Source organism: Macaca fascicularis, chromosome 12 (assembly GCF_037993035.2).
Source record: "Macaca fascicularis isolate 582-1 chromosome 12, T2T-MFA8v1.1".
Taxonomy (NCBI): domain Eukaryota; kingdom Metazoa; phylum Chordata; class Mammalia; order Primates; family Cercopithecidae; genus Macaca; species Macaca fascicularis.
In genome coordinates this window covers 11,979,295-11,998,904 of record NC_088386.1, presented here as the reverse complement: position 1 = coordinate 11,998,904, position 19,610 = coordinate 11,979,295, and the positions used below count along the sequence as shown (strand labels likewise).

Sequence of the window (19,610 nt, the reverse complement as noted above, 5' to 3'; positions counted from 1 at the left end):
AGGAACTGAGATCCGAGTGTTTACTGTGTTCATTTCTGTTGGTATGTCATCACTTTTAGGGGGATAGAGCTAGGAATTGCATATATGTATGCACACATCTGAATCTGTTTCTATGCCTGTGTAGAGGTATTTTAAAAGTTCACACTGGGCCAGGCGCGGTGGCTCAAGCCTGTAATCCCAGCACTTTGGGAGGCTGAGGCGGGCGGATCACGAGGTCAGGAGATCGAGACCATCCTGGCTAACATGGTGAAACCCCATCTCTACTAAAAATACAAAAAAATTAGCTGGGCGTGGTGGCGGGCACCTGTAGTCCCAGCTGCTCAGGAGGCTGAGGCAGGAGAATGGCGTGAACTGGGCGGGGGTGGGGAGATGCGGAGCTTGCAGTGAGCGGAGATCGCACCACTGCACTCCAGCCTGGGGGACAGATCAAGACTCCCATCTTAAAAAAAAAAAAAAAAAAAAGTTCACACTGATACAGCCAATTCCAATCTAACATCTCAGGATTCGTCTAGCCTTTTCCCTTTCTGTATTTGTAAATCTCTTCTCCAGCAGTGAGAAATTGGTTCCTATTATCTCCTCAGTGTATTTACTTATCTGCTCAATCCCCTTGTATGTGCCAGTCTTCTGACCCCACATTAGTTATCTCCTTTCTCCTTGCTTGCCACCTCTAAGGCCTGTAGCATGGGGTCCTCAGGGCATGCTGTCAGGTCCATGTGGTAATGAGAACTTCTCATTTAATCTTTTTTTCCCCCTTATTTAATCAGGACAGAAATTTGTTAGAAAGGTGCCATTCCTAGTTTTAAAAGGAGAACAGAGCTGAAATTCAAAAAGGTGTGTGTCTTTAGGCATGTTACTGTGTAAATAGCTGAGTAAATATTTTGCATTCAGATTCGTCTGATACTGAAACATCTTTTCTCTCCTGTACTGCATAGCCTCTATCTGTGGAATCCAAAGTGGCAGGATTTAAGGTTGTGTAGATGGTAGCTGAAGCAATGGGTGTGACTGTCACTGCTTATGAAGTATATATAAAGTTAGGGAGAGGCACGCTGACAGAGCTCCTAACTACCATCATTGAAAGATTAAGGACTCTCGGAAATCAAGAAGCCAGTGAAGAGGACTGATAGAAAGGTTGTGAGAGAGAAGAGTGTGGTTGTGTTAGATGATGATGAAGTAAGGAATTTCATGAAGCTGTCATGCTGCTGAGAGAAAAAGAGAAGACCAAAAGGCTTTGAATTTGACTATTGGAAAGTTATTGATAATCTTAGCTAGTTGGTTTTTCCAGTGTGTTCAGGCAAGCTGCCTGTATCAGAATTATGGAGATACTAATGAAAAATTTGAACTCCCCAGGTCTCATCTAAGACCTTACAGATTGTTAAAAGGGGGAGTGGGGAGCCAGGAGGTAGTAGCCTGGAAAAATCGACTGAAATGCTAAGGCTCTTCTGAGGTGTACTAGTTTGAGGTTTGTTGCTTTAGCAGAAGAGTTATAGTAGAAAGGTGTGATAAACTAAATTGAGGAAACCACGTGTACAATGAATATAGATGAGACGGCTCTTCGAGAAGTCTGGCCATAGATAAGAGACCTCAGGTCATGGAAGAATAGGGGACAGCATCGAGAAAAATACCTTTGTGTTTCAAGGGTTACATACACCTTAACATTTGTTGGGATTAAGAGAAGGAAACTGTAGTGATTATTTTAAAGTTTGGTAAGCAAAACTATATAGCAACACCTACTATCAAAAAAATGCCCTAAGTGAACTTTGGTAGGTATCTGGGATAGCTGCCTGCTCCCATTTTAAATGCCATCTTTTGGTAGGTCTTTGGAGTAATCCAAGGGTCATTGTTTATTTTATTTTTAGTTATATTTGTATCTTGTGTTTTTGTTATACAGTTGTGTTAAGAGCTTCTCTTTGCTCATTTTTATGCAAACACGAATTCTAAGTATATTCTTGTATATAGACGAGTCACCAGCAATACAATTAAAAATTACGTCCAGAATTGGAGGCGACTTTAGAGGGAAAGCCAGTCCAGGGCAGATTTAATGTATTCTTTGAGCACCAGCTAGGTACCAGGCACTGTGCTTGGCTGTGGGGATACAGAATTGAATAAGACATGCTCTTTATCATCAAGATTATTGTTCTATCTTCAGAGGAACTTGAAATCTAGTATATAGCTAGAAATGGTACAGATAAGTCATAGATAACTATGTTAGTCTACAGCAAAGTAAGTACAGATAAGTCAAAGTTTAATTAATACAGCAGTGTATATTACCGTGATTCTCAGACTTTTAAAATTGTATTTAAGTTGTATTTTCCTATTTGAATTGGCAATATGGCTACGTGGTTCAAGTTTCAAAATAATATAAAAAGGCATATGAGAAGTCTTGATACCACTCCTTCTCTTTCCTGTTCTGTATAGGTGACTACTTTTATTTTTTGTATATTCTATGGTATTTATGCAAATAGAAACAAATAGAAAGATTACTGTTTTCCCCCTACCTTTTTATGTAGAAGGTATTTACTACATTAATGCTTTGTACCATAATTTTTAAATTTAAAATATACCTTGGAGATCATTTGACTTTAGCATATAAAGAGCTGTCCTTTTTTTCTTCTTCTTTTTAACAAAATTTAGTAATATGTTCTATTGTATAGATATACTATTAAGCTAACTAATTCTAAGTATTTAAACTTTAAGTTTTAGACCCCTTTACTTACGTAACCCATTTCCTTTCACCTCTTTCTGTATGAACTAGTGCTCCCTGAGGCATTTTTACATTAGTGACCTGCCTGACTTTTCTGCATCTAAAGGGCCTATTTATTTATTTATTTTTTTTTTGAGACTGAGTCTCGCTCTGTCACCCAGGCTGGAGTGCAGTGGCGCTCTCTCTGCTCACTGCAACCGCTAGCTCCTGGGTTCAAGAGATTCTCCTGCCTCAGCCTCCAGAGGAACTGGGACTGCAGGCTTTTAAAAGTCTTGTCAGTTTATGCTTTTACTCAGTAGAAACCAGTTACCATGTAACAAGTTTGACAACCTTGAGACTCCCATGCTGTGAGGAAGCCCAGACTCTCACAGGAGAGACAAGAAGGCCATGTGGAAGAGTACTTCAGTGAGGACACATGAGAGTGATGCCTTCTTGGACTTTTCAGCCCAGCCCTGCCATCAACTGAATGTAGATGAGTGAATGATCCCAAATGATGCCAGATGACATCCAGTGAAGCAGAAGAGCTGCCTAATCTAGCTTTTACCCAATTCCTGGCCAGGGAATTGTGAGACATATAAATCCTTATTGTCTGAAAATAAATAAATAAATACATAAATAAAAGTAGGTTTATTTGAGTGCAGATCTGTATCTGTTCTGCTCTGTCCTGGTTTTCTGTGTTAACAATGTCCTATATTTAAGTTCCTGTACTCTAGTCTTGTAGCTGGAGCTCTCTGCTATCTGCTGTAAGCGTTGCCTGCTGCCATGTTTCCTTGTTGTGTTTTTCCCTGATTGCTGAGATACCACCTGCTTATCTGACCTCTATGATGCTAAGGACCTGCTTGCCTGGATCACTACTTATTGCTTGGTACTATAAGCTCTGGATACTATTTTCTAACTGCCTGTCTGTATTGCCTCTCATCATCATTAGCGAGTTTCCCTCTTCTCCCCTAATTTTCCTGATTGTAGCCCTATCAATCCCTTGAGTTTTAGTTTGTCAGTGTGAAACTTGGCAAAACTTCTGAAATTATTTGGGATGATTTAAAATTTTCTTGATGTTAATTGTTATAAGTCCATTATGCTTTGTCTGGACTCTTGTAGTAGTCTTTTTAAGGGCAGTTTGCTATAGTTTTGCCCTTTATAATCTGCTTTACGCTGTAGCCAGAGTGATTCATGTCTGATCAGAATTCTTTTATCTCTCCATCTCTCTATAAAATAAAATGAAGGAGTTTTCCAAGGGGATTAAAGTTATTTGGGAAATATCAGTTTTTAAGGTAATATTCTTTTTGTCTGTTTCTTTTTTAGATACTTCTTGTTCATGAAAGCAAAATATCATTACAAATGCCAAGGACTTCCAAATTGTTTTATTTGCATTGAAATAAGGAAAATATTTCTAATATATCTTACTGTTTCCAGCCTAGCACAAATTGCAGTCAGTTATAATGGCTTACTACAAGAAGCTACTAGGGAAAATGGAATGTCTTCATTGGGAAGGATCGTGATTTGAAAAAGTTCTCTTAGGTAATTCTGATACTGTGACTCACTTTGTATCTGGCTATTTTTATGGCTTTTGATCTGTGTTATAATTGTTTACAAAAAGAATTTTATAACCAACAGTTTGTTATATGCAATTCTGAAATTCCCATATGCCTAAAAAACCCAAAAGTTTTGTTAACTAATTTGGCAACCAAACTTGACCTATACTGAGATGACGCTACTTAGTCTCATTTATTCCACTTACAGTGTACATTCTTCAGATTCTCTGAAGAAATTTTATTTATTTATTTATTTATTGGAAACGGAGTCTCGCTCTGTTGCCCAGGCTGGAGTGCAGTGCCATGATTTAGGTTCACTGCAACCTTTGCCTTCTGGGTTCAAGTGATTCTCCTGCCTCAGCCTCCCAAGTAGCTGGGATTACAGGCTCACGCCACCACACCCAGCTAATTTTTTATATTTTTGGTAGAGATGGGGTTTCACTGTGTTGGCCAGACTGGTCTCGAACTCCTGACCTCAAGTGATCCACCCACCTCGGCCTCACAAAGAGCTGGGATCACAGGCATGAGCCACCGTGCCTGGCCCTTAAAGAAATTTTACATAGCAGTATGGTTGAATACAGGGTGCTGCCCTAGAACCAAGAACATTACTTAATGTAAGGCATCTGTGCCATATCACCTGTCTGTGTCCCAGATACTCTGAAATTCAAAACACTTCTGAAAGTGTTTTGAAGCTAGAGATCTCAGTTACAAGATTGTAGATCTGAACCACCAAATTCCCTAGCAATGGAAAGAAGTGGTACTTTGTTTTCTTTTGTATTTCTTTTTAGTGATAATGTAGTTGAACATTTTTTCATGTTTATTTCATTTATTGCTTATATTCTTCAAATTCTGTGTTCATTTATCTGCTAGGGCGAATAGTTTTTTCTTACTAATTTATAATATCATAGATACTAACTGGTTTTCTGTTCGTTCTAAGTTTCTGTAACTGGCATATTAATGGAAACTGCTACAAGTTGAAAATGCATATACAGCCGATGCTTGAAAACATGGATTTGAACTGTGTGGGTCCACTTATACATGGATTTTTTTTCCAATAAATATATCGGAAATGTTTTTGGAGGTTTGGGACAGTTTGAAAAAAACACAGATGAACTATATAGCCTAAAAATATCAAGACATTTTTTCAATTAAGAAAAAAACTGACTGGGCGCGGTGGCTCACGCCTGTAATCCCAGCTCTTTGGGAGGCTGAAGCAGGCGGATCATAAGGTCAGGAGTTCAAGACCAGCCTAACTAACATGGTGAAATGCTGCCTCTACTAAAAATACAAAAACTAGCTGGATGTGGTAGCGCACGCCTGTAATCTCAGCTACTCAGGAGCTGAGGCAGGAGAATCACTTGAACCCAGGAGGCGGAGGTTGCAGTGAGCCAGGATCATGCCATGGCACTCCAGCTGGGCGACAGAGCAAGCCTCTGTCTCAAAAAAAAAAAAAAAAAAAAAGAAAAAAACTAAAAAGGAAAAATTAGATATGTCATGAATACATAAAATATATATAGATACTAGTTTATTTACTACCATAAAATATACACAAATCTTCTATAAAATGTTAAAATTTAACAAAACTCAAACAGACCATACATGGCATCATTTGCAGTTGAGAGAAATGTGAATAAACATAAAGATGCAGTATTAAATCAACTTCATACAATTAACTATCTTCATAATGTATTACTGTAATAATTTAATAGCCACCTCTATTTCTAGTGAGTGCAAGTGTTGGAAGTATCCATTTAAAATGCCATATGATGCTAATCATCTCCACATGAGTAGTTTGTCTCTCCAGTTAATTGCCTATCACAATAAAAAGTGATCTTTTGTGGTTATTAAGTATTTTTCAGCATATGTTTCATCATGTGTAGTGCAATATCATAAACCTTGAATAACACCATGGAACCCATATGAAGTGCAACTAGTGATGCTGGAAGTGCTCCCAAGGAGAGAAATGTCACAACATTACAAGAAAAAAATTGAATGGCTTGATATGTAGCATAGATTGTGGTCTGCAGCTTTGGTTGCTTGCTATTTCAAGAGAAATGAATCCAGGATAAAGACCTCTTTTTTTTTTTTTTTTTAAAGAAATCTGTGAAGCTGTTGCTATAGCTACACCAGCAGGTACAAAAATCTTGCACTTTTTGTGAAATACCTTTTTATCTCACATGAAAATGCAGCTTTTATGTGGGTGCAGGATAGCTATTAGAAAGGCACACTTATAGACTCTAATTAATGATTTGAGTAAAAGCAAAGTCATACAATGACTTGAAGCAAAAGAAAGGTGAAGGATCTAAAGTTTGAGAATTTAATGCCATCCAAGGATGGTTTGATAGTTTTAGAAAGTTTGGCTTAAAAAATGTCAGGATTACAGGAGAAGCAGCTTCTGCCAACCAAGAGGCAACAGATGAGTTCGTAGGCACCCTTAAGAAAATCATTGAGAACCAGGCACGGTGGCTCATGCCTATATCCCAGCACTTTGGGAGGCCGAGGTCGGCAGATCATGAGGTCAGGAGTTTGAGACCAGTCTGCCCAACAAGGTGAAACCCCGTGTACTAAAAATACAAAAATTAGCCAGGCATGGTGGTGTGCGCCTGTAATCTCAGCTACTCAGGATGCTGAGGCAGGAAAATTGCTTGAACCTGGGAAGTGGTGGTTGCAGTGAGCCAACATCACACCACTGCGCTCCAGCCTGGGCAACAGAGCGAGACTCCATCTCAAAAACAACAACAACAACAACAAAAACTAAGAAAAAATAAAATCATTGAGGAGAAAAGATATCTGCCTAAGAGGTTTTTAATGCAGATGAAGGTGCCCTATTCTGGAAAAAAAAAAAAATGCCACAAAGGACATTTATTAGTAAAAGAGAAGTGAGCACCAAGATTTAAGGCAGGAAAAGATAGGCTAACTCTACTGTTTTGTGCAAATGCAGTCAGGTTTATGATCAGGACTGCCCTTAAAGCTGCTAACCCCCGATCCTTGATGGGATAAAGTAAAGACCAGCTGCCAGTCTATTGGTTGTATAACAAGAAGGCCCGAACAATAACTCTTTTTCTGGATTGGTTTCATGTGTACTCTGTCCCTGAAGTCAGGAACTACTTTGCCAGTAAGGGATTGCCTTTTGAAGTTCTTTTGATGTTGGACAATGCCCTTGGCTGCCCAGAACCCTGTGAGTTTAACCCTGTGTCGAAGTGGTCTGCTTGTTCTCCCAAACACAACATTTCTAATTCAGACTCCAGATTGATTAGTCCTAAGGACCTTTAAGGCTCATTACACATGATACTCTATGGAAAGAATTGTCAGCATTATGGAAGAGAACCCTGATAGAACACCATGGAAGTCTGGAGGATTACACTATGGAAGATGCCATTGTTGTTCTAGAAAAAGCTGTGAAAGCCATCAGGCCTGAAACCGTAAATACCTGCTGCAGACGACTTTGTCCAGATGTTGTGCATGAGTTCACAGGATTTACAACAGAGTCAATCAGGGAACTCATAAAAGAGATTGTGGATATCTATGTCTATGTCTATGTCTATATCTATATATACTTTTAAAATGTTGAGGATGAAGGGTTTCAAGGTATGTATCTTGAAGAAATTCGAGAGCTAATTAGACACAACACCAGAGGAATAAACGGAAGATGACTTGATGGAGATGAGTGCTTCCAAACCAGTGCCAGATGATAAGCAAGAAGATGTAGAAGAAACAATGCCAGAAAACAAATTGACTGTAGACAGTCTGGCAGAAGGGTTCCAGTTATTCAAGACTGCCTTTAACTTATTTTACAACATGGACCCTTCTAAGATATGGGCACTGAAACTAAAGCAAATCGTAGAAGAAGGATTGGTACCATAATATAAACATTTTAAGTGAAAGTTTTAGAAAGTCCAACATAAATTACTATGTATTTCTGTAAAGTTACTTGGAGTGTGCCTGCCTCTTCTGCTTCCCCTTCCACTACGTCTTCCATCTCTGCCACCCTGAAACAGCAAGACCAATCTTTCCTCTTCCCCCTCCTGAGCCTACTTAATGTGAAGACAGTGAGAATGATGAAGACCTTTGTGATGATCCACTTGCACTTAACGAATAGTAAATATATTTTCTCTTCGTTATGATTCTTAACATTTTCTTTAGCTCTATGGTAAGAATTCAGTATATATAATGCATATAACATACAAAATATGTGTTAATTGACTTTGTTATTGGTAAGATTTCCGGTCAACAGTAGGCTGTTAGTGAAGTTTTGGGGAAGTCAAGAGTTATATGGGTTAGGGTCAGTGCCCCTAAACCCTGCATTGTTCAAAGGTCAACTGTATTTATATGGTAAAGGAGATGATCTTGCTCCTTTGCTCACAATCCTTTAATGGCTTCCATTCTTACTTAAAGTAAAAGCTGAAGTTTTTACTGTGGCCAAAAAAGCCCTACATGGTCTGTGGACCCAGCTGTCTTTCTGATCTTATCTTTGACCACTCTTCTTTTTCATTTTTCTCAAGGCACACTGGCCTCCTTTTTGTTCTTGGCACTGGCAGACTTGTTCCTACTTCAGGTCTTCATGTTTGTTCTTCCTTCTGCCTTGAACGCCCACCTTTCTCCCAAGTGTTCCAGGCAGATGGAGTATGCACATGGCTCACTCTTTTACTTTTTAAGTCTCTGCTCAAAAGCAAATTTCTCAGCCGTGGCTTTCCTGAGCCGGCTATTTAAAATTGCTTTCCTACTCCTGCATGGCTGATATTCTCTGCTTAACATCTCACATTATACTATATATATATTTTTTCTTTCCTCATTAGAATAGAAGCTCCATGAGGGCAAGGACCTTTATCTTGTTTTGTTTGTTGATATATTCATGTCACTTCTTCCTGTCTGGCACAATGTGAGGTACTTAATAGATATGTTGAACATGGGAAGGGTTAGGGAAAAGTAAAGAGGAACATTTATCTAATTGCCTAACACATGGACACTTGATTTAAGCCTTTAGTTATAAATACTCTGCTAATTCTGATGTAACTAGAGTAATTTATATGTATTTATTTTAGAGACAGGGTCTTGCTCTGTCTCCTTAGCTAGAGTGCAGTGGCATGCTCACAGCGCATTGCGGCCTCAACCTCCCAGCCTCAGGCGATCCTTCCACCTCAGCCTCCCGAGTAGCTGGGACCATGGGTGTGTTCCACTTTTTTTTCCCCCCCCAAGAGACGAGATCTTGGCATATTGCCCAGGCTGATCTTGAACTCCTGGGCTCAAAGGATCCTCTGGCCTCAGCCTCCCAAAGTGCTGGGATTATAGATGTGAGCTACTGTGACCAGTGGAAACAGTTGCTTTCTGAAGGAAGGATAAAAACTCTAGAGACCAGCATTCTTTTTTTTCCCCCTCTAAAAAAATGCACTAAACCCCTAACTAATGAAATAATTTTTGCTGGAGAAGAGAGGAACAATAAAGCTTTAAATATAATACCACATATACTATAAGACTGCCTCTTTTTAGACAAAAATGAAAATATTCTCATTGACTGGTAGCACTTATGAAAGATTGGCTTTATTGTTGGAATCTCATTGGGAGGAGACCAAAGGACAGAAATTTAGAAAATGGAGAGGGAGAGAGGGAAAGAACTAGCTGGCTGCTTCTAATGTTTCTAGTACTTAGGTAATGAGCTGTAGATAGGAAAAAGAGTAGTTCTTTGACTCATTAAATTATTTATGTCTTTTTTAGTTAATAATTTCACTGAATTATTTGGTTTCCATCCCTAAGCAGACTGTGAGCTTCTTGAGGTCAGAGATCTAGATGTGTGCATATTTGTATCTCTAGCATCTAGCACTGTGTCTAGCAACTGGGAGCTAGCTATTCACATACTTATATGAATAAGCAGGTATACTGAAGGCATAGGTTTAGAAAACTCTGTAGGGCCTTAGTGGGTCTGGGAGTGTGTTTCTTTCTTGCACACACTGTACTTTAGATGCTGAAATGTATAAATAGGATATAGTGAGTTGTAAAAGATTAAGTTAAATAAAAAAGGAAAAACCTTAAGTACATCAATTTGATGCAAGAAATGACACAAATTAGATTTCTGTATTTAATATATAGTTAATGAATATCAAATCTATTTTGACATTGTAATTCTTCATTCTTGTCAGTCACAATTGAATAGAGGACATACAAAGGACATTTTGGAAATGCTGTCTGTACATCAGTGAATCTATGTGTAGGTCCAGTGTTATGCATTCATGTTCAGATGATTGATTTTGCACGTGATTACCAGGAATACTTTTTTGTTGTCGTATACCATTTCTTAAATAAGAAGCTTCTTATTTAAGTTGTTGCATAATGACTTCTATATAAATGTGTTTGGTATATATAAGTATAGAGAGATAAATTTTAGAGAAAAACCTGTTGCTACATTTGAATTTTTTTTCCCTTCTACAGGGTATCAGTTTTATAGTTCGTAGTTTTGGTAGCACTATCCTAAGGGAATCTGGCCCATTCTATTGCCAAGTTCAGTTCACAAAGCTCAAGGGAACCTTCTTTGTATACAGTATTATAACAATAAGCTAAGTTAGTCCATTATCTTACACTACGAGCATTTGAATTTATAGTTACGTACAAAACATTGTGTAATAAACTAAGTTTGTAGTAAAGCAGATGGTCCAGTTGGGAATATTCCATTTCAAATAAGTACAAAGAATTATCGGCTGTGCTCTGTGGCTCACGCCTGTATCCCAGCACTTTGGGAGGCCGAGGCGGGCAGATCACGAGGTCAGGAGATCGAGACCATCCTGGCTAACACAGTGAAACCCTGTCTCTACTGAAAATACAAAAAATTAGCCAGGCGTGGTTGCAGGCACCTATAGTTCCAGCTGCTCGGGAGGCTGAGGCAGGAGAATGTCGTGAACCTGGGAGGCGGAGCTTGCAGTGAGCCGAGATCACGCCACTGCACTCCAGCCTGGGCAACAGAATGAGACTCCATCTCAAAAAAAAAAAAAAAAAGCTATGAAGAAAACTTTTTAGGTGGCTAATTGCTTGGTGATTTTTTATAACTGGTTTTATTGTGTATGCATTTGTTAAGTATAAAAGCAGAATTTGAAATGATTTTTTTCTTTTTTATTTTTGAGACAAGGTCTCTCTTTGTGGCCCAGTGGGAGTGCAGTTGTGTGATCTTGGCTTGCTGCAGTCTTGATTTCCCAGGCTCAAGTGATCCTCCCACCTCAACCTCCTGGGTAGTTGGGACCACAGACACCACCACTCCTGGCTAATTTTTTGTATTTTTTGTAGAGACGAGACTTCACCATGTTGCCCAGGCTGGTTTTAAATTCCTGGACTCGAGCTCTGCCCTCCCTGGCCTTATAAAGTGCTGGGATTACAGGCATGAGCCACCACCCCTGACTGAAATAATTATTTTTTCACTCTTTCCTCACAACTTTTTATTTTGAATAATGTCATGCCTATGGAAAAGTAGTAAGAATGGTATATTGAACGTCTATATACTCTTGCATAGATTCATTAATTGATACTTTGCTTTCTTGCTCTCTCTTTGTATATGTACTTTGAAAATTTCTGAACTATTTGAGGATTGCAGATACCATGATCATAACACTTTACCCAAATGTTTCAGCATGTAATCATACATCTTTTGGTAATAAACATGTTCTTCTGTGTAACATGATCACACTCTGGAAATTTAGCATTGACACAATACTGTTATCTAAAATGCAGTCTGTATTCCAAATTTCTCCAATTGTTCAAGCAAGTCCTTTATACTTTCTACCCTACCCCTGCCAAATTCATGATTGGATCAAGAACTACACATTGCAGTAGGTTGCTTTATCTTTTTAAATCTACAATGCTCCGCCATCCTTTTACATCTACTCCTCACATTTTCGAAGAATCCAGGCAAATGGTTTTTTAGAATGTTCCTCAATTTGGATTTGTCTCATTGTTTTAATTTTATTTATTTCATCACTAGATTCAAGTTAAACATTTTTGGCAAGAATACTACATAAGGTGTTATGTTCTCAGTATATGACATGAGGGTGTCTGTGATAACAGTTTTGGTTAAATTTGATTATTTGGTTAAGGTGGGATATGACAGATTTCTCCATTGTAAAGATATCGTTTCCCCTTTGTAATTAAGTAATCTATGGGGTGATACTTTTGGAGTATGTATCTTGTTACCCACTAACTCTCACCCAATGATTTTAGCATTTGTTAAGTCTTACCTGAATCAGTTATAGTAATTATAAAATGGCATTTTTCTATTTCTGTTATTCCTTCTATATTTATCATTCGATATTATTATTAAAAAAAGTTATTCCTCTCCCTCACTTAAAAACATTAGCATCAGGTTGTACTTACAGATTTTTATTCAGAGTATTATAATCTATTATTATTATTTATTTTGGAACTTAAGTTGTTCCATATTTCCTGGTAGCAGTTTCTTTAAACTGCTTCTCTTGTTCTTTGACTAGTCCTCATTTAGATTTTGAGGGCTTACTTACTTACTTACCGGTACAAGACATTTAGCCTCACCTTGTATTTTCCTTGCTCCAGCTCTGAAATCAGCCTTTTTTCTCCAGAGTCCTAATTTCTTTTACTGGGGAATAGTATATAGTGGATTAAGTATATTCAGTGTTATTGAAGTATTTTGACTTCTAGGTTCTAATGGATAATTTTTTAAACATGAGATTAACCAGTACCTCTAATTCTCATCCAGTACTGCAACCATCTCTGATGCCATATATGACCTCTTGTCTCCTGTAGCCAGACTCCTGGTTCTCAACAATATCAATATTTATTCATTTGTTCAATCCTGTAATACACACAATATAGTTTCAGAATGTTGCGTCAAGACACTGTCAACAACAAACTTTATAAAGTTCGGAGTTTTTTATATTTCTTTTGATTTATCTTCAGTGTATTCTGCTGTGGTTAGCAAACTGTGGCCTGTGGGTCAAATCTGACCACCACCTTTTCTGTATGGCCTGTGAACTAAGAATGCTTTTTAAGTTTTTAAGTTCTTTAAAAAAAATAAAAAATATTTCATGACCCATGAAAATTACATGAAATTCAGACTTCAGTATCTGAATTTAGAATACAGCCATTCTCATGCATTTACATATTGTTTATGGCTGCTTTCATGCTACAGAGGTAGAATTAAGTAGTTATACCAGGGATCTTACGGCCTGTAAAGCCTAAAATATTTTCTGCCTGGCTGCTAACTGAAAACGTTTGTCAATTTTGATACTATTATATTTAAAAATTACTGGAATCATTTTTTTTCTGCGTGATTGTGTTATATATTATTAAGTTCATTTATTTACTCAATTTTAGGGAGAAAAGAAATTTTTTTAAATGTTGGAAATTGGAAATGATTGAATTTTAGAATTAGAAGGATATTTAGTGTTCCTATAGTCCCACAGTGTCCAATGGGATAACCACTAACCAAATGTAGCCATTTAAATTAAATTAAAAAAAATTCTTGGCTGGGCACCATGGCTCACGCCTGTAATCCTAGCACTTTGGGAGGCTGAGGCGGGCGGATCACTTGACGTCAAGAGTTCAAAACCAGCCTGGCCAACATGGTGAAACCCCGTCTCTACTAAAAATACAAAAAAAATTGCCGCGTGTGGAGGTGGGCGCCTGTAATCCCAGCTACTCAGGAGGCTGAGGCAGGAGCATTGCTTGAACCCGGGAGGCGGAGGTTGCAACGAGCCGAGGTCATGCCACTGCACTCCAGCCTGGGCAACAGAGTGAGACTCCGTCTAAAAAAAAAAAAGAAAAAACAAATTCTTAAGTTATATGAGTCACATTTCCAATGCTTAGTCATCCTATGTGGCATGGTTCCTGTATAGGACAGTACAGATTATAGATCACAAAAAGTTCTATCATTTTACAGATGAGGAAGTTGAGATTCAGAAAAATGAAGTGACTGCCCCAAGGTAATAGATAGATAGTAACAGATTTAGAGTGAATCAGTGGCTTACTAGATATTGTAATTGTGACATTTGTAATAGAAAAGAAAGACCCCTGTGTTAGGCTATGAAACCCCCCGCCTCCCCACTTTTTTTTTTGAGGCAACCTCACTCTGTCACCCAGGCTGGAGATCAGTGGTATGATGATGGCTTACTACAGCCTCAACCCCCCAGGCTCCAGCTATCCTCTCACCTCAGCATACTGAGTAGCTGAGACCACAGGCAGGTACCACTACTCCCCGCTAATTAAAAAAAAAAATGTGCAGAGACAGGATCTCCCTATGTTCCCCAGGCTGGTCTTCAACTCCTGGGTTCAAGTGATCCTCCTGCCTTGGTATTACAGGTGTGAGCCACCACGCCTGGTTGAAAACACTTTTTTTTTTTTTTTTGCTAAATTCCAGATGAGTGCAGCATAATAACATCGAAATATTTGTATTTTGAGAGCTTAATGTTTGCCTGAATGGGTGCCCTGTTTTTGCTGCTTTGCACTCATTTGCATTCATTCATTTGAGTTCAGTTTTCACTCATTTGTATTCATTCATTTTTGCAGTAAGGACATTTTTCCATTTATACATTGATTTAGGAACATAGGAAGCTATTGGGAAAGGTTAGAAAAACTAGGGTATGCTAAGTAAAACAACAACAAAACTATTGATTCTCTGTCCAGCTGTAATCCTTTTCTGTTAATGTCACCAACATACATGAGCAGAGTTATTCTCTCATTTGTGAGCCCTTACTGTAACAAAGGTCTCAGTATATGTGATTGTGACTTCTTTTCCCCTTAATTTTCTGGGGCAAGTGTTGAGGTGGAGATTGAGGAAATAATATATTGAGTACAGTGGATCAGATTGAAGATTAGCAAACCTTACAAATAGTAGTGTGTCTTTTTCCATGATACCTTCAATTAGTTTAGATGCTTCTGTGGTTGACTTTGAAAATAACAATCAAAATAATTTCAGCATGAAGAAGTAGAAATCATTATGATATGGTGGAAATCTTTGAGATTAGACAGATCTGGATTCAAGTACTACCCTATTACTTTTGCCTGTGTAACCATAGGCAAGCCACTTAATCCTTAGGGGATTAACATAAGGAACTGTCATTGTTTTAAGAATAAGTGACAGAATGTGAGATGTTTAAGTTATTGTTGCTGCATAACCATGCCAACATTTAGTAGCATAAGTCAGTCACCATTTTGTTATTTACAGGATCTGTGATTGAAGAATTCAAACAGAGTATAGGATTTCTGTTCCAAAATGTCTGCTTGCTCATTGGCAGTAGCTGGGGGTTGGAACACTTGGGGCTGGAGGATCCACTTCCCAGATTGCTTATTCATATGTCTAATGACTGAAGGATGGGCTCAGCTGGGACTGTTGAGCAGAGCACTTATGTATGGTTTCTCCATATGGTTTGGGCTTCTTAACAGCATGTTAGAAGCTAGGTTCTGAAGGGGAGCATCCTGAGAGTCAGTGTTCCAAGGGAGCTAGATAGAAGCTAAAGGCCTTTTCTGATGTAGTCTTAGAAGTCATATAGCATCACATCTACTCTACTCTGTTGGTCAAAGCAGTTACAAGTCTCAAGCTTCTTCCCCTATCCCTCTTTCCCCAGAATCAAGAGAGGTGATGTAGACTCCCTATTTTTTTTGATACAGAGTCTCCTGGGCTCAAGCAGTCATCCTGCCTCAGCCTCCCACCAAGTAGCTGGGACTACAGGTACACACCACCATGCCTAGCTAATTTTTTTTTTTTTTTTTTGAGACAGAGTCTTGCTCTGTCACCCAGGCTGGAGTGCAGTGGTACGATCTCGGCTCACTGCAAGCTCCGCCTCCTGGGTTCATGCCATTCTCCTGCCTCAGCCTCCCGAGTAGCTGGGACTACAGGCGCCTGCCACCACGCCCGGCTAATTTTTTGTATTTTTTAGTAGAGACAGGGTTTCATCGTGTTAGCCAGGATGGTCTTGATTTCCTGACCTTGTAATCCGCCCGCCTCAGCCTCCCAAAGTGCTGGGATTGCAGGCATGAGTCACCGCGCCTGGCCGCCCAGCTAATTTTTTTTTTTTTTGTAAAGATGGGGTTTTGCTATATTGCTGAGGGTGGTCTTGAACTGAGCTCAAGCAGTCTGCCCACCTCAGCCTCCCAAAGTGCTGAGATTACAGGCGTGAGCCACCATGCCTGGTCAGTCTTCTAACTCTTGAAGGGAGGAGTGTCTGGCATTAAAAGCAGCATAAGTCAAAGTTTCTAGTTGTGTCAATCTGGGTTCCTCATCCTTTCCATTTTTCTTCTACTCATTTTATGATATTGAGGAAAAGAAACACCTCTGAACTTCCTCTTAAATGCTGTTTGATAACAGTGTATTAGAGTTTCTCAACTTTAGCACTGCTGACATTTTGGACCAGATAATTATTTGTATGGTTGTCCTGTCCGATCCATGACGTCTAATGGCATCCCTGGCATCTCCGCACTGGAGCCAGTAGCACTTTAGCCTTCCATGGTGAGAACCAAAAAATGTCTCCATACATTGCCAAGTGTTCCCTGGAGGACAAACTTGGCCCTGTTTGAGAACCTCTGCTCTACATTCGTGTTTCTCAAAGGTGTTGATATGAACCAACCACATTAATATCACTTGTGGGACTTACTGAAGTGTTATTTTTTCAGAATCTGGAATTGGGTCCCAAAAATCTGTATTTTTCAAAAACTCAAGTGATTCTGATTCACACTTAAGTGAGAGAAAGGCCAATAAGTTATCCTTAAGAGCTGAATGACTAGGAGGTGGTATATAAATGCTTTACTCATTGGTAGTATACTGGTTTCAGGTCACATTAATGGTATAGTAGCATTGTTAAATATACTGTTATATATTGTATATTATTTTGGGTTCTATTTCCATAGATTTATTAGTGTAAATAGTATATCCATTCCTGTTTCATGAAATTTTTGTTTAATTTTCTCAGCTTTATTATGAAAACTTTCAAACACAGAAAAATTAAAATAATGATGCATATAATGAACACTTACATACTTACCACTGAGAATCGAGAGCTGCTAAAATTTTTGCCGTGTTTGCTTTGTGTGTTGGTCTGCGTGTGTGAGAGAGAGTGAGTGCATATGTGTGAGCAATCGGAACTTCCTTGGTGTGTATGAGAGAGAGACAGAGGGAGAGAACAATCAGGAGTTTTCATGGTATGTATGAAATCCAAGTAAGGGAGAGATAGGTGTAGGATTCTGCAGTATAAGCTCTCCCATGTGGATAGACTGATCCATTCGTCTTCATGGTATTTAATCAGGATACCTTTACTCTCAAGCAGAGTTGATTTAATGTAATGGATTGCAAAATTTTAAAAATGCTTGCTTAGTTGAACACCTTTCTTTCCTTACTATTTGGTGGTTTTAATGCCACTCCAGTCAAATTACACTTCTCCTGCTTTCATATAGCCTAGGACAGTGCTACTCAACGGATCGTCGATGGACTGGGTACCGGTCCCTGGCCTATGAGGAAATAAGTACGGTAAATGAGAGTGAGTATTTAGTATTAGTATTTTATAACAGTTGAGAGAGACTTCACCTTCTGCTTAATAATAAAAAATTATGACTTGTATTTTTTGTGTCTTAAAAAATTTTATTTTCTAGTCATTTTTAATGTATTTGCAAACATACTGTATTGGTCTATGTTCTAGTTACCTACTGCTGTGTAACCATCCCAAAACGTAATGATTTAAAACAATAACAGTAATTAATTTTGTTCATGAGTCTGTAATTTGGGCTGGACTTGGCAAGGAAGACTTTTCTCTTTTCAATGCAGTCAGCTGTAGTGGCTCAACTGCAGTGGCTCCACTCACATATCTGGCAAATTGGTGCTGGCTGTGAGCAGAGATTCTGCCAGTGCTGAGGGGTGAGGATCTCAGTTCCTTTCCACATGTGGCCTGGGCTTCCTTGGAGATGGGTGGCTGGATTCCAGGGATAAGTATCCCCCGACAAACCCAGTAAAAATTGTATCTCTTTTTGTGACCAAGCCTCAGAAGTCACTGTGTCATTTCTGCTGTCCTCTTACTCACTGAGGCAGATACAAAGGTCTACCCACATTAATGGTGGAAGGGACATAGACTCCACCTCTTGGTGTAGTGGCAAAATTGTAGAAAATTGTAGCTGTCATTTTTGTTAAAATACAATCTGCCATAGTCTGTGATAGATTAAAAATGGAAGACACTGGCCCTTCCCCACAGATACAACCTGAGAGGCCCCACTGACCTGGTCCTACATGGCTTTAGGTGGGGTCCTTACTGTACTATGGTTCTAATTTAACTACTATACATTTGGAAGACACCTTATTATACCTTTATACAGCCAACATAGTATGGGACAATGGTGGGAGAGATAACAAAAGGCTGATAGGAAACTCGTGAATGGGTGTGTGGGTGCATGTGGGTGCATACGTGTGCATGTGTGTGCATGGTGGTTCTGTTTTTGGCGTATACGTTTTAGCATTTATAAGTCTTCTCCTGGGCTGCTGGCTAGTTTCCTCAAAGGGATTACCAGTGTCCTGCCTGGGCAATAAACCTGGCTGCTAGTGTTCTAGAAACCCAGTTGGGGAAGGACATTGAGAGAAACAGAGGCCAAAGTGATACTAATGTTTCTATATAATACATACTTTTTGAATACTGCGGAGTACAGAGCTCAGTACTAGGTGCTAAGAGAAATACAAAGGTAAAGCTCCTTTTATTTGACACTTTAATGTTTAGTATTCTTATTATTCAAGATCTATACATTATGATTACTACAAATAGTGATACTGCTATTAGAAGTAGTATTGTCTAACACTTCATGTATGTAATACTTCAAAGATTCCAACTTGTTTTTCTAATATTTTCTACTGCCTTAGCTAATACATTAGCTCTAGTGAGTTCTCAGTACTTAGTGTAGTGCCTGGAACAGAATGCATGCTTAATATATATTTTATTAAATAAATAAATGAATCTTTAAGGTATGGTAGAATGATTGCAGCCTCAGGTGTCTGGCTCATTAGGTCTTATACTTTCTAGCAGTGTGACAGTGAGGGGATTGTGGAACCTATGTAGTTCTATTTCTTCATCTATAGAAATAAAGTTAATCTCTCTTTACACACTATATATAAAAATTGGTTGAAAGCATCAGGTATGAGTCCCTAAGTTGGTGTATGTGTTTTCCACTTCTAGTTTTATTTATTTATTTATTATTTTTTGAGACGAAGTCTCGCTCTTGTTGCCCAGGCTGGAGTGCAGTGGCACAGTCTTGGCTCACCACAACCTCCGCCTCCTGGGTTCAAGCGATTCTCCTGCCTCACCCTCCCGAGTAGCTGGGATTAGTAGCTGGGATTACAGGCATATGCTACCACGCCTGGCTAGTTTTTGTATTTTTAGTAGAGGTGGGATTTCTCCGTG

General features: G+C 38.8%; 1 protein-coding gene and 1 long non-coding RNA gene across 26 annotated transcripts in view; both read left to right on the top strand.

Annotated features, from left to right (window-relative positions):
- The window catches only part of PTPN4 (protein tyrosine phosphatase non-receptor type 4), a 293,063-nt gene that overhangs the window by 66,119 nt on the left and 207,334 nt on the right, over positions 1-19,610 (top strand). Inside the window, exon 1 of one of the 25 annotated variants that reach the window (XM_074008834.1) lies at positions 17,635-17,711. The exons of 23 other annotated variants lie outside the window; for them this stretch is intronic. The gene's annotated coding sequence lies outside the window, so the exon portion shown is untranslated. Of the gene's footprint in view, positions 1-17,634; positions 17,712-19,610 lie in introns of those variants that run through there. One more of the 25 variants, XM_015431983.4, reaches the window with a different exon arrangement.
- LOC141408167 (uncharacterized) lies at positions 4,082-5,362 on the top strand. Its single transcript, XR_012421055.1, has 2 exons — positions 4,082-4,219; positions 5,171-5,362. It is a non-coding gene; the product is annotated as an uncharacterized lncRNA (long non-coding RNA).